The following is a 12916-nucleotide window of genomic DNA, read 5'->3' as shown; positions in this document are numbered from 1 at the left end:
CAGCGTCTTCGGTAAACCGGCAGAAGTTAGCATCGTACGAGCGCATTCGATAACCGTTCGATTCTGCCTCTCGATTCTTCCATTCTGAGCAGGAACGTAAGGTGTACTGAACTGTTGCTTGATTAGGCGATCCCTGAGCAGCGCAACCATTTTCGCGGACTTGAATTCCAATGCGTTGTCACTGCGCACAACTTTGATTGAATGATTACAGGATGCAGCTTCCACAATAATTGACTGCATGGCTTCGTAAATCTCGCTCTTCTCCCGAAGAGAATATACGAATAAGAAACCACTGTAATCATCCACAAAAATCGCCAACCACCTTCGCCCAGACATCGAGGGTGTGCTCATGGGTCCACAGATATCGAAACGGATAAGATCGCCGCACTTCGAAGCACGCTTGTCCGAAGGAAACAAGGGTAGCCGAGCTTGCTTACCCATGAAACAGGCTTCACAGCTTGGTCGAGATTTCGGTGACTTGACAGATTTTCGAACTTCGACTCCACTGAAAGCTCCACGTTCGATTGCTTTCTCGAGAGTTCGATAATTCACGTGCCCAAGTCTTTCGTGCCAAACGACCAAGGACTGCGGTCGACTCGAAGACACTGTCATGCGGGAGGTCTTCGTTACAGCTTCAACCTTGAGAACTCGGCAATCAATTCGGTATAGCCTGTTGCTTTCTCTTTTTCCGACGGCGACGACTTTCCCACCGTGAGTGATTGACATTGTCTGAGCTGAGAAGTGTGCCTCCAATCCTCTGTCAGTCAATTTACCGACCGAGATCAAATTCTGTTTCACTTCGGGAACGAACAACACTTCTCTCAACTCAGCCTTCTGAGCACGACCAGACACGAAACATTCGAGAGGAATCGTGCCCACCCCGGTTCCGTAGATGACATGGCCGCTGGCAGAATAGAATGGATGCTTATTGGTCAGCTCATGGAAATCGGAAAACCAGTCCCTGCGATTGCACATGTGTCTTGCAGCTCCTGTATCAGCTAGCCATTCCTCGTCTTTCTGTCCAGATGAGCACTTGGCGCTGAATATCAGATCATCCTGCGACGACTGACTGGCGACAGTCATTGCGTCTGGCTTAGGCTTAGGACTAGGGGCTGACACCGACGCTTGTCCGCCTTTACTTTGACGGTACTTCTGGCATCGATTTTTCTTATGACCACTTTTGCCGCAGAAGTAACATATGTACACCGCTGAACTTCTTCCGAACTTGCTTCACAGCCAGCGCCACGGACGCTTCGTTTTCCTGAGCTACTGGAGGATCTTTCTCGAGTCTTTTTCCATTCTTCAGCATTCGCGGGATGAGATTTTCCCTCGTTTGCAGCTTTTCGTCCACAGCATCCCAAGCCGCAACCAAACCATGATACTTCCTGGGTAACTGGAGCAGCTTCGAAATCACTTCGTCCTCCTCCATTTCCTTCCCCAAATCGCTCAGCCTCTGAACCATCGACTCCACATTAGCTATAGTGGGTAGCCATATCCATAGAGTCAGTCATTCGGTATGAGTAGAACTCTTGTCTCAGAAGGCTCACGGAGAGTTTGGAACGAGATTCGTAGATAGTGCTCAGCCTTTCCCACATATTTTCCGCCGTCTTGAGATTCATAACCGTTCGAACGACAGACGTCTCTAAGGAGTTGAGGATAACTGCCTTGGCTTTAGCTTCTGACCTCATCCACTCGCTTGCACTCTCGTCAGTCCTCTTGAGAGCTCCGTTGATCGTACCGAACCAGTTGTTCGCTTCCAAATAGGATTGAACTTGAATTCTCCACACGATGAAATCATGCTTGCCGTCAAACTTAGCAACCTGCAGCTTATCCATCTTTCGTTGCACCTGATTCACCGTGATCGCTGTCCGTTAGATTCCGCAATGTACTGGGCCCATAACCTGTACAGAATGGCAGCAAAATAACGAAGCGTTGTACAGAGAGAAAAAAGAGTTTATTGGAGGGGCTGCTTGGGCTTATATAAGATATTCTGAGCATGCGCAATGGTTCACGTATCACACAGTACCAAAGAGGGAAATCTCAACACCAATATCACCCGATGGTTGCTGACGTATGCAGCCCCTAGACCACTATTTCCAATGACCTGAAGTGGAGACCTGGACGCTGCAATCCGCGCCTCAGGACGAAGGACCGCAGTATGGAAGGTTTTAGCCGAATCTTTCAGAGAGCCATAATGAGCAAGAGCTCCTTTCTTCACAAGACGAGATGCTTGACCGGTGCCGAGTAAGCCCCCATAGCGATTCAATTCTGCCGAGTTCATGCAAGTCGTGCACCCGTCACGCGCCCCTACCTGAAGACCGGTCTCGCGGGGCGTTTAATGCGTCCAGTAGCGATCAATACAATCGGCTGAGATTGCTACGGTGTGCACCCGCCAGACTGCTTGAAAGAGCAGCGCTCCGATGTCGGTGCCGCCAGAGACCAGAGGATTGTGCCTCTGTGTGAATTTATCCGAGAGTGAATAACCGATGCCAAGGGGTCGCGACTTCGGCTCCTCGCGAAGCGATCGATGTATTCCACGCCGCCGCCATGCCCTCGAATGATCTTGACCCCTCATCAGCCAGGAGGACCTCCGCTCCGGGCTTCTTAGATGCAATATTCCGATGTCGCGCGAAACACCCTCAAGGATCTATCCTCGAAGTCAATATGCGATGATACTCTGACTCCGTGTCGGGACGACTCGCGGTTTTCCTCTTCGAGTCGAAGAATCGTTGGAAGAACAGCCGTTTGCGGAACGGGCCGCAGGTCCATCCTCGGCGTCCGTCGGAATCGTGGGAATTTCTGCGGCCTGGTACACCGGAAGAATTTCGTTCCCCACGGACGCCCAATTACAAGTACACAATCACTGATCACGATCATGAATCTCTGGTCCAAGAAAACTCCGAACCACATCTGAACATTGTTAACGAAGATACTCAGTGTTCCTTCAGGCAGCTCCCTCAGGACCCATTACGCTCTCCGGAGATCTGCGACCCCCGATCGGGTTCCGAGACGGGACCGTCGGGGCGCAGTCCGAGTGACCCGTTCCCGGTCCGAGCGGAAGCAGGCTGCCGAACCCAGAAGCAACCGAGAGCGACCGAACTCCTCTCCTGGGATCCCTGTGGGGGTCGCTGCGAACATTCCGATCGGGTTGTGGAGTCATGGAGAGGACTCCGGTGTCATCTGCGATCAAAGTTCTAATGATCGAGTTGTGCGCTCGGACCTCGAGAGCTCTCGTCGCAGCGGAGTTCTCGTTGCGCTCGTCAATGAACGCAGCATCAGCGGAACTTCTGAAGCCTCGCGATCCGATGCGAACAGGTTGCGAGGAGATGCCGGAAAGTGAACACCTCGAAATACTTTGGTTGAGAATCTGCCGAGGAATCGTGCAACGAGGCTCATTTCGTGTTTCATCGCGTCAGGGCTCGCGAGACGACGATTTCGCCGTCTTCATTGCTACTTGCAAGATATCGCGTCGCCCGTTTCTTCGCCGTGAAGTGCCTGACGAAAAGTCCTCAAGTTTACTCCTGATACGACACTCCTTGCCCTGAGAGAAGAGACAACTGTCAACGGAGCCAAACGTAAGCGAAAGCATCCGCCGAAATCAATCACAGTCATATCCGAGCGCAGAGACAATCTGGACGCTGAGAGCATCCGCGGGCGGACTCGATTTCCGTGCGGTTTCAATCCGAGCCTGGGCCCTGGTTCGAGAAGTCCTCGCGCTCCGGTTCTGGTGACCCGCGTCAGACTAGCTCGCGCGTGAGTATCCCGAGAGTTTCGGACTACGACCCCATAGCCGGCTCGTCCATTCGTGTCTCAGAAGGGTCATGAATTGGGATACGTTGGTCATCAATCCAGAAGTCTCCCGAATTCGTTCCGACGCTCCGATTGCACTGGACGCTAACTCTTTCAAGATCAATCACGAAATTCTCGGGAAGCGAAGGAGGCAGTTATTTGATATTTTGAAACGCCGCCAGGCAAGGCGATGTAATCTTAGCCACTGACTTCGGAGGAAATTTTCTACTCCACCGGAGCTCCTATCGCATCGTTGTTCTTCTCGAATAACTTTGCTCCTCGTGTTACCGATGTGCATGGTGTTCTCGTGACGAAATTTCATTCCCATTCACGGAGAATGAGATCGATATTGCTGAATGTGGCTCTCGGGATGATTCCGATGTTCTCGGTAGCTGGAAGCTCGGATGCGAGCCATGAGTTCGGAGATGGCGGTTGGTATTTCCAAATTTCTGATTCCAATAGCAATCATGGATCATGGCGAATTTCAAGTGCACGCGATGTGGGGGGATACTGGCACATGTTCTTCTTTTTTTGTGGAGACATGATTCTTCCCGGCCCGAATTTCGGGGAGTCTTTCGTATATTCGGAAAGGAGATGGGAGAGGATTCTCGCCCAAAATCATCCAAGGACATGATATACAGGCTGTATGTGCAGGGGGCTTACACTGTATAATACAGCGTAAGCTGAGCGATCTTTCGACCCAAACTAGCGGTACACTGTTGTGAGGCATCCGCATAGTTGAGCCCCGGAGTACCGCAGCCATCAGCTGTAGAGAAGTCGGAACTTCGCCGCTTCCGGGCGAAATTTGGACTGACACCCTCAATTCAATATCCCCGTAGATTCCACACATTCGAAATGTCAAACTGCATTCAATCAAAAAGTGGATCCCACGAAGCTGAGCATCTTCGCGACTCGCGAGTGGAGCCCGCTTCTATCATACCAATGAACCGACTCGAAGTTAAGAGAGATGCCCGCAGCTCCGCGCACTCAGAAAATGAGCTTCACCGGCCGTCGTAATCGCCAAGCAATCATTGGAAAATCTTGTTGTCACGCATACCGAATTCATCAGCCGCGATATCTCGAAAAATGAGAACAGTATCAGTCCTGGCTCTACGGTTAAGCGCCTGTGTTGCGAAAGTTGTTCTAGACTTTTCTCGAATGCTCGTGTCTGGGAGAGGGCATGGGCGACTGCTCGTCGATGTGTTGTGAGTTGTTAGTGACCGTCAGCATCTGCGAGAAAGCTACGTAGCTCTGGTTCCGGGGCTATGACATGACTAGGACTAGACTTTGCCGGCCCTAATAGACGCCATATATTGTGGAATGCTGTGAGGAAAGGCATCTCGGAGAGCCTTTGTGCGGAGATGATTCCAACCTTGAATTCCTGAGACCAAGCACCCTCGGCACAATCAAAAAAATGTAAGAAATAGTCCCGAAGATGAAAAGCTCGTCGAATTGACTTCAGTCATTTCGATTAGGTTGGTGATGATAATAATAACGAAGTCATGGTACCGCGGCTGAGATTCGTCGATACCTCCTTCGACGGAGCTTCGCTCGGTAAATATTCACGTCAGGTGAGAAGGTATCGTGCATATCCGACGGTGAGGCAGTCAGCGGTCGGCTGAGTCCAGCGTGTACTTGAGGCTTGTTACTGCGGCGGAAAGCAACTGTAAATGACTTTTGGTCGACGAAAACTCCGCGTCGATTCCAGCCGAAGCTGACTATCGCCGTTTGGGGTGGACCGTCACAGCAGTGGGGTCTGGAATGACTCCCCAGGCAGTCGCTGCTAAGCTTGAGTCTTCCTCTGGTCATCCAGACAGATTCTCCCGAGGAACTGGTGCGGGAGCATCCGATCCCGATTTTAGCAATTGCACATCAGTCGCTCGCCTGGCATACTTTCTTCTGGAGTTCCGTATCCTGAAAGGATCCCGATTCGAGTCGGAATATCCATCATAGTCTCATAGTCTCGACACCCATCGATCGATCTTCGAGGGACATCGGTTTTCTCTCTTCTTTTTTTCAAGAAAAATCGAGCTACATGACCGAGGATAGTAACGATCATTTGTCCTTCCAGGATACCACCCAATCCTTTTCGAACAAAAGTTTCTACAAGCACCGGAATCCCACATTAAGCTTTTGATTATCGACTTCTTTCAAAGTTCTGACCACTAGGCGAGAAATCCAGCGGACGGTGAGTTCTCCTCCCAGCTGAATTGGACGCGTGCTTCCCAATCCAATATCCCCATACTCGCATTGTACCGCACCGGGATTCAAACATCTGCATTACAGGGATGGGCAGCCTGATCACCGATCGCGATCGAATGCGGGGTTTGGCTCGAGCCCAGTGGACCGGCGAGAAATTCAGGGCTCTCTTGCGGCAAGACCTTCTTCGTTTTCTAGGGGGGAAACGCAGCGTCCACGTGACCGATTTCGTCGTTTATTTCAACAAAGTAAACCTCGAGAGGGGTCATAAAAACTTGGATACTCGCGATGCGCCATATTTGGCTTATTTCGCTGCGCTCCCGGACGTTTGCTTCGTCGACGAATCCACTGGCCATCTCTATCCACCAGCAAGGCCATTGGAATTAGCAGAGCTGAGACAGCGATGGCCATCGGTTCCTCCGCGTGGAGTGAAGTCCGGAAACTTCGCCCGACAAGCGGTTGAGCCCGCCCCGGTCACAAATCTTAGACCTCGAACTCAGTCTCTATCTCCTGAAGCAGCCCGAGTTCCGCTCATTCAGCCGGAAGTGCGAATGAAGACACTCACCATCCACGAGCTTGTCGAGAAACTGATTCTCTTCAGCCATACGTTGTCGGGGAAAAAATTACTTTGGGAGAATATTGCAAGCAGCTTGGTGACTATGATTCGAACGCTCTCGAAAGATTTTTACAAATGAAGGACTCGAATGAATCCCGGGTCAAATGTCTGACCGAAGACGTCTCGAACGTGAAGAACACCATCGACGTCGACGATGCGCAGTCACCGATAATGCTGTCAATATCGCAGTGCAACTGTTGCGGGAACAATCCGGAGCCTATAGCGACAGGGATCGGGCACACTGATGAAACTGACGACGTCTTCGATCGCTCTCTCCGGAAATTCGGCAAAATGAAACTGCCGTTGAAGGTGTCAACGGCAGTCACAATCGAGGCGGTCGACCCCCATCGTCAGACCCTCCAGCTCACATTCACGGTGCGGGACGAATTGTTCCAGGACATCCATGATCGTCTCCAAGCCGAATATAGGAACAACACTCTGTTGCTCGAAACCATTCGGGAAGGCATGCTTTGCGCTGTGCCCCTGGATGCTACGAAAGACTATCATAGGGCGATCGTGAAGGATGTATCCGACCCAAGATTACCTATAGTCTACTATATAGATCTCGGGATCGAACGAGCGGTCGCGAAAGACTGTATTCGCGCTCTACACGAGAACTTCCAGAGCGCACCTTCTTTCCTCCTGTCGGGTGCTGTTCTCAATATTCCTTGCTGGGATGAGAGGGTCCGCTTAGGACGGAAGTTACTCTCAAGGAGAAATATTTTCTTGAGTGCCGAGAGGTATGATGAGGCCAAAGGTCTGCACTATTTGGTCATCGACGCTGATTCCGGTGTTATGTCCGACGATAGTCGGGACTAGCTTCCAAGCGGGGTAAAATGAGGGCATGAGGGCTGGACATCGTCTCTCTGGATGGACATTATCATTAGATATTGTCACTGTGAGGCGATTCCAGCCCGAGGTGCCCTCGACTCCGTGAACCAGAGTCTCGCGACGAGTCGGTCCACGGATGATATATCAAATCACAGAAGGAGAAATAGCGACCATTGATCGCCTCAGCTGCGGTGTGATATCTCCCGTGTCGATAGCTTCGAAACTCTCCCCGTCTCGGGCGCTTCTTTGGAGCAGAAACCGAATTACAGCTCAGGGGGGACAGAAGTAATCATTGATAGCAGATTTGCTGACTAGGGTTGTTCTTGGGATGCTCATGAGAGGTGAGGCGCATCTCTCCGGATTGTTGGGGGCTGCGTGTACCTCTATAATATAATATGGTGTACTTATATAATATGGCAATGTGCCTTTATAAGGGAGATTGCTCAAGCGCAGCTCCCCGTCATCGGGAGAGACCTCTCATCGCATCCTCACATTTCTTGACGTTTTATACATAAATAAGACGTTTTATTTTTGCTCATTTTATAAATAAACCCCCAAAGTCGCAAACCGAGTTCGGTGTCCTCTTAAATCCTTCATCCTTTCTACCATCAATGAGGGAGATCTTCTTCCAGCTGAAACTTGAACGAAGGAAGTCGAGTTTCCTATCTTTTCTATTTTCCCGAGTTTTCCCTCAGAGGTTCAAGGTTTATAATCACCAGATATTTCACGAGCTTGAACATTGAACCTCTGATCGAGCTTGTCTCTGTTCAGCGAAAGGGTATCGGGAAAAGAATGCTCCGATTCTTGAATGCCTGGAATTTACACTAGCGGGAAGGCCTGGAGCCAAGATATCGCCCAGTCGAAGCATACAATGGTTTCCTGGTCAATGCGGTCGACGGGAGCAACAGATATCGATACGAATATTGGTCGTAAGGTTCGAAGTCGTAAGGTACAAATCGGAAAGTGCAAAATAAGCCAAGGGGGCACCCGGGTTTGAACCGGGGACCTCTCGATCTGCAGTCGAATGCTCTACCACTGAGCTATACCCCCACCGTGCTTAAGGAGGGCACTGGAGAAGAGTCATTTCTATGGTAACTCACGGAGGAGCTGCGCTTGCGCATGTCACAGTGGGAAGCGCGCGGCGCATATACGACGCGCGACCGACGCCAAGGCGCCGCGCCCTCTCATTCGCCATTACCAGCACGGGAATCGCCAAGAGAGCACAACCCGTTCACTGGAGCTTGTCGTACATCAGGTGCTCTCATCCCAGGATCCTGAAAAATATTCGAATGCAGCCTCGGCAATCACCAATCACCACTGTAGAATCGCCGGCTCAACGAAAAAGTAGTCGCCCCCGGGTGGATTCGAACCACCAACCTTTCGGTTAACAGCCGAACGCGCTAGCCGATTGCGCCACGGAGGCCACAGCACCTCTGAGGAAATCGAGCAAACCACAAGCCAGCGACGCTGGGAGGAGCTTTCCGGAGAATTTCTCGAGTTTACGCGGATGAGGGGCGGTCGATTCCTCTCAGGGACCGCTCTAGACAGTTCTTATGTGTCGATCGAAGGCCTGCTCCTCGGAATCAATTCGGTGAGGCGGTCGAGAGAACAGTACACCTATCCTGCTCAAGAGGGCAACGGCCTTCGCTTCCCTGGGGACTATAATTATTGTAAGGGCGCCGGGAACAGATATCGCGCTTCCGGACGCCTTCGGGTGTCTCATTCCATATTATGCGTGAAGCAGATGCGTTTTATATAGTGCGTGCATCGCGACCTATTGTTTTTCTCCGAAACGCCATCCAAACGCTGATTATGCTCCGAAACACTCGCAACGTGTAGATGAGGCGCCGTGGCTTAGTTGGTTAAAGCGCCTGTCTAGTAAACAGGAGATCGTGAGTTCGAATCTCGCCGGAGCCTTCCTTTTATAGTTTTCATTTTTCCCGTAGCGCTGTTCTGAAGGAGAATACCTACCGTGTTTCCCCTGATATAAGGCCTCACCGGAGAATGAACCCTGTCCCAGATTTTCGGACTTGGCTTCAGAAAAAGCCGGTCTCCGGAAGGAAGCCTGCGGAAACGTTCTCTATACAACAAAATGACGGTCCACAGCGAAAAATCCGAAGTATTGAAGTTCAGGAAGTCAGGAGCGACCGAAAAGAGGAAGCTTTACCTCCACAAGAAGCCGCTGAAGATTGTAACTAGCTTCAAATACCTCGGCCTCACAATGCAGCCCTCACTAGGTTTCAGCTCCCACCTGGACCAACTGCTCACGAGAACGGCAACGTCAACCACATGCCTCGGAGGGCTCCGAAAAATCCCTCTGACACTAGCGCTCAAGATATTCGAAATCAAAATCACCCCCACCATCCGATACGGAATGTCGTGTGTCGCCCCGCGACTGACCGCAAGCGCCATGGCAAAGCTAGACCGATGCAAAACGCTATACCTCAAAGCAGTCCTCGGCCTGAGCCGAAATACCTCGAATAGCTTCGCACTCCAACTGGCAGGGGAGAGAACTTTGTGCGAATACCTCAAAGACCTGGGGTACACTTTCCAGACGGAAGCGTGGGTAGAATACTCAAAGAAACTCGGAGATGGACGCACAAAATACCACACAGAGAACTACAACGATGGACCGGCGTTTACAAACGACGGATGGAAATCCTCGGGAAGAACAGACACACAGTACATACGTCGCCTAACCTACCACGGATACCATCACCGTATCTGTACAGACCACGACTTCTTCAACGGCAAGAAGAAAACATGCTCTTGTATATATTGTGGTGCCAAAGAAATAGATGTACATACTTTTATGGCAAATCCATTTTAAGACGTGTAAAGGTTATCCAAAACAACTGCGAAAAGAACCGCGGATCAACCTATTTGAATACAAGTCGAGTCGGGAGCATTCGTTGACTCGATTCCGCGCCGTGAAGGAAGCCTCATTACCGAGAAGTGGTGCTTCGTCGAAATACATACATGTGTACTGGCTCAAATCATGATCCTCGCAGGAATGACCGAGTATCTGAAATCTGGCGATCAACAAAGCCTTCAAAGAATAGCTCCGATCTGAAGTCAATCATTTTTTTCGCATCAAAAATCGCTCACAACGGAATGTGCGACGGAATTTACGCCTGCATCGGAAAGCATCATCGATTCGGGCCGGAATAAGGCAAAGGAACGGAAATGCGACATCTTGCGGCACGTCTTCGAGCACTAGACCTTCGTGGAGATCGAGCAGAGGCTGATGATATTGTAGTTATAGAGTCGAAATACGGTCGAGGTCCTATATCGTTTTCCGAGGCATTGAACAATTTTGAATGAGTCCTCCTCCTCGGAGGATGCCCGGTTGTCGTTTCTGGGGTTGTGAAGAAAACAAGGGTGGACTTATGTATATTCGGGCAAACATGGTACCTCGAAAACCCGATTATGAGGAGCCCAGGAGATGCAGAAATGGCTCACCCCTTTGAGAACTTTCCGTGTAAGGAACCCCGGCTATGGGGAGCTTTCCGTATGACGAACTCCGCCTCTAAGGGACTGTCCGTATGAGGATCCCGCCCCTAGGGAACTTAAGTAATCTATAGCAAAATTGTCGAGTGAGGTACGTCGACACGGAACAGAAAGTCCTTGTCGTCATCTCCGCAACATCGCAGCAGGCCGTATCCATCGAGGCTTTGATCATCAGATCGATCTGACTGATGTGAGCCATCGCTTGTGAGCAGTCCGATTCTACCGGTTCCGATTCGCGGCGGTATCTCGGTGATGACGGTGCGGTGGTTCTCCCGGGTGTCGATGCTTCGAATCCATTGCCTGCGGAGCCGGGGTGAATTTCTGATCTCGGTCAAATGTCTCCTATCTGTGCACACGGTTCAGAAGTCTCCATTTTCTTCAGCGCCGATTGGAAAACGAGAGCAATCCAGAATCTTGCGATCACTCTCGCCTCGATCGAATCCGACGCAAAACATATGCCGTGACCAGGATTCGAACCTGGGTTATTGCGGCCACAACGCAAGGTACTAACCACTATACGATCACGGCTAATGGCACCGCCGGGGGTTGAAGTGCTCCGTGATTAGGTGTAGCGTCCCGTCTGGATACCTGATTTCTCTTCGTGAATTCGCGTCGATTCCTGTCGTTCAAACGGGCGCCTCAGTGAGGGATCATCGAACTCGATATCTTCTTTCTACAATTTCTCATTGCATCACAAAATATCAGAAAGGAGCAAGAAGCGTCGGTGGTTCAGTGGTAGAATACTCGCCTGCCACGCGGGTGGCCCGGGTTCGATTCCCGGCCGACGCATTCTATTTTTTCCGAAATCAAGGCCAGAAAGAGTCAAAACGACGGATCCGTAGCTTGATTTTGGAAACACCGAGTCAGGACCCAGACAGCTCACAGGAAGTACGGGAGGGGGCAACAGATCTTTCTTGACACGAGACACAATTGAATTGGATTTCCGACATTGTATGACATCGGATATTCTGCCTCTCGGCGAATAAGGCTGATCCTGATTTTCCGTGGCTCAAAGACAGCCTCAGCTAAAGGCTCAAAGCATGAGATAGGCCCAACAAGGGGAGCTGCCGGCCCAAATCGTGCGAGATGGGCTGTAAGGGGAACTCCGAGCTCATGGTTCCCATAGTATGCCTGTCTCCCGCGAGAGGAAGCTCCGAAATCGATTATTATCAGTCGTGATTCGCGGATCCAGGAACTGAACAGCCCCACGTCGAAAAAGATGCCCCCCCCCCAATGAAAAACTAATGTTCCTGCCAGGGCTCGAACCTGGGACCTTCCGCGTGTTAGGCGGATGTGATAACCACTACACCACAGGAACCGTGGGGGACACCGGCATTCAACGAGTAGGGAGATACGGAGCACGCGCGATTATCGCTTGATGGGCTCTCCAACATAGATAAACGCGCTCCGAAAAGATATTTCTCCTGGCGCTCAAGCGATACCAGGATTCGGTTAGCGCATGTATCGCAATCCTGTATTCAAGGCATCGTCATGGCTCAGAGTCAGCGTTCTGGATCCTGGAGGGGTACGAGCCCCCTATGAAGAGACTGATGGATGATGAAATGATGCATCTCCCTTGGTCCTCACTCCAGCATAGGATAATTGTAGACCATGCGGAAAAGAGCTCCATTTCGAAGGGATTTCTGAATGCTTTGACATCACGAAATGTCCATCAAACAGATTGAGATGCACGATGGCCGCCAACGTCGTCGACACTTCCTGGGACGTCCGGATTCGGCTCTCCTCAACTCAGGAGGAGGGGAGCTCCTGTACGCACGGACCACGCGGTGGTGGCCGTTGCGGAATCTACGACGCGCTCATGGAGCTGGATAGAGATTATCATAGACGGAATTTCGAGAGATCTCTGATCAGAAGTTCCAGATGGGGACGGCTCCGATGAAAGAAAATGTTCCTCACCGGCAGCGGACCGAGTAAAGCAGGAGAGTGACTCTCTAGATCGGAGAGGTTGAG

The 12916-nt window shown here is 51.0% G+C and overlaps 6 non-coding genes across 6 annotated transcripts; 2 read left to right on the top strand and 4 right to left on the bottom strand.

The window, feature by feature from the left end:
* Positions 1-8413: 8413 nt before the first annotated feature.
* TRNAC-GCA (transfer RNA cysteine (anticodon GCA)) lies at positions 8414-8485 on the bottom strand. Its single transcript has one exon. It is a non-coding gene; the product is annotated as a tRNA-Cys (tRNA).
* Positions 8486-8784: 299 nt separating this feature from the next.
* Positions 8785-8858, bottom strand: TRNAN-GUU (transfer RNA asparagine (anticodon GUU)). Its single transcript has one exon. It is a non-coding gene; the product is annotated as a tRNA-Asn (tRNA).
* A 420-nt stretch (positions 8859-9278) lies between these two features.
* TRNAT-AGU (transfer RNA threonine (anticodon AGU)) lies at positions 9279-9352 on the top strand. Its single transcript has one exon. It is a non-coding gene; the product is annotated as a tRNA-Thr (tRNA).
* Positions 9353-11401: 2049 nt separating this feature from the next.
* Positions 11402-11473, bottom strand: TRNAH-GUG (transfer RNA histidin (anticodon GUG)). Its single transcript has one exon. It is a non-coding gene; the product is annotated as a tRNA-His (tRNA).
* Positions 11474-11663: 190 nt separating this feature from the next.
* TRNAG-GCC (transfer RNA glycine (anticodon GCC)) lies at positions 11664-11734 on the top strand. Its single transcript has one exon. It is a non-coding gene; the product is annotated as a tRNA-Gly (tRNA).
* Positions 11735-12190: 456 nt separating this feature from the next.
* On the bottom strand, positions 12191-12263 carry TRNAV-AAC (transfer RNA valine (anticodon AAC)). The gene has a single exon. It is a non-coding gene; the product is annotated as a tRNA-Val (tRNA).
* Between the last annotated feature and the right edge of the window lie 653 nt (positions 12264-12916).

This window comes from Galendromus occidentalis, unplaced genomic scaffold (assembly GCF_000255335.2).
Source record: "Galendromus occidentalis unplaced genomic scaffold, Mocc_1.1 scf7180000077442, whole genome shotgun sequence".
In the NCBI taxonomy this organism is placed as follows: domain Eukaryota; kingdom Metazoa; phylum Arthropoda; class Arachnida; order Mesostigmata; family Phytoseiidae; genus Galendromus; species Galendromus occidentalis.
The sequence above is the reverse complement of the archived record's forward strand: the minus strand, read 5'-3'. Positions and strand labels throughout refer to the sequence as shown.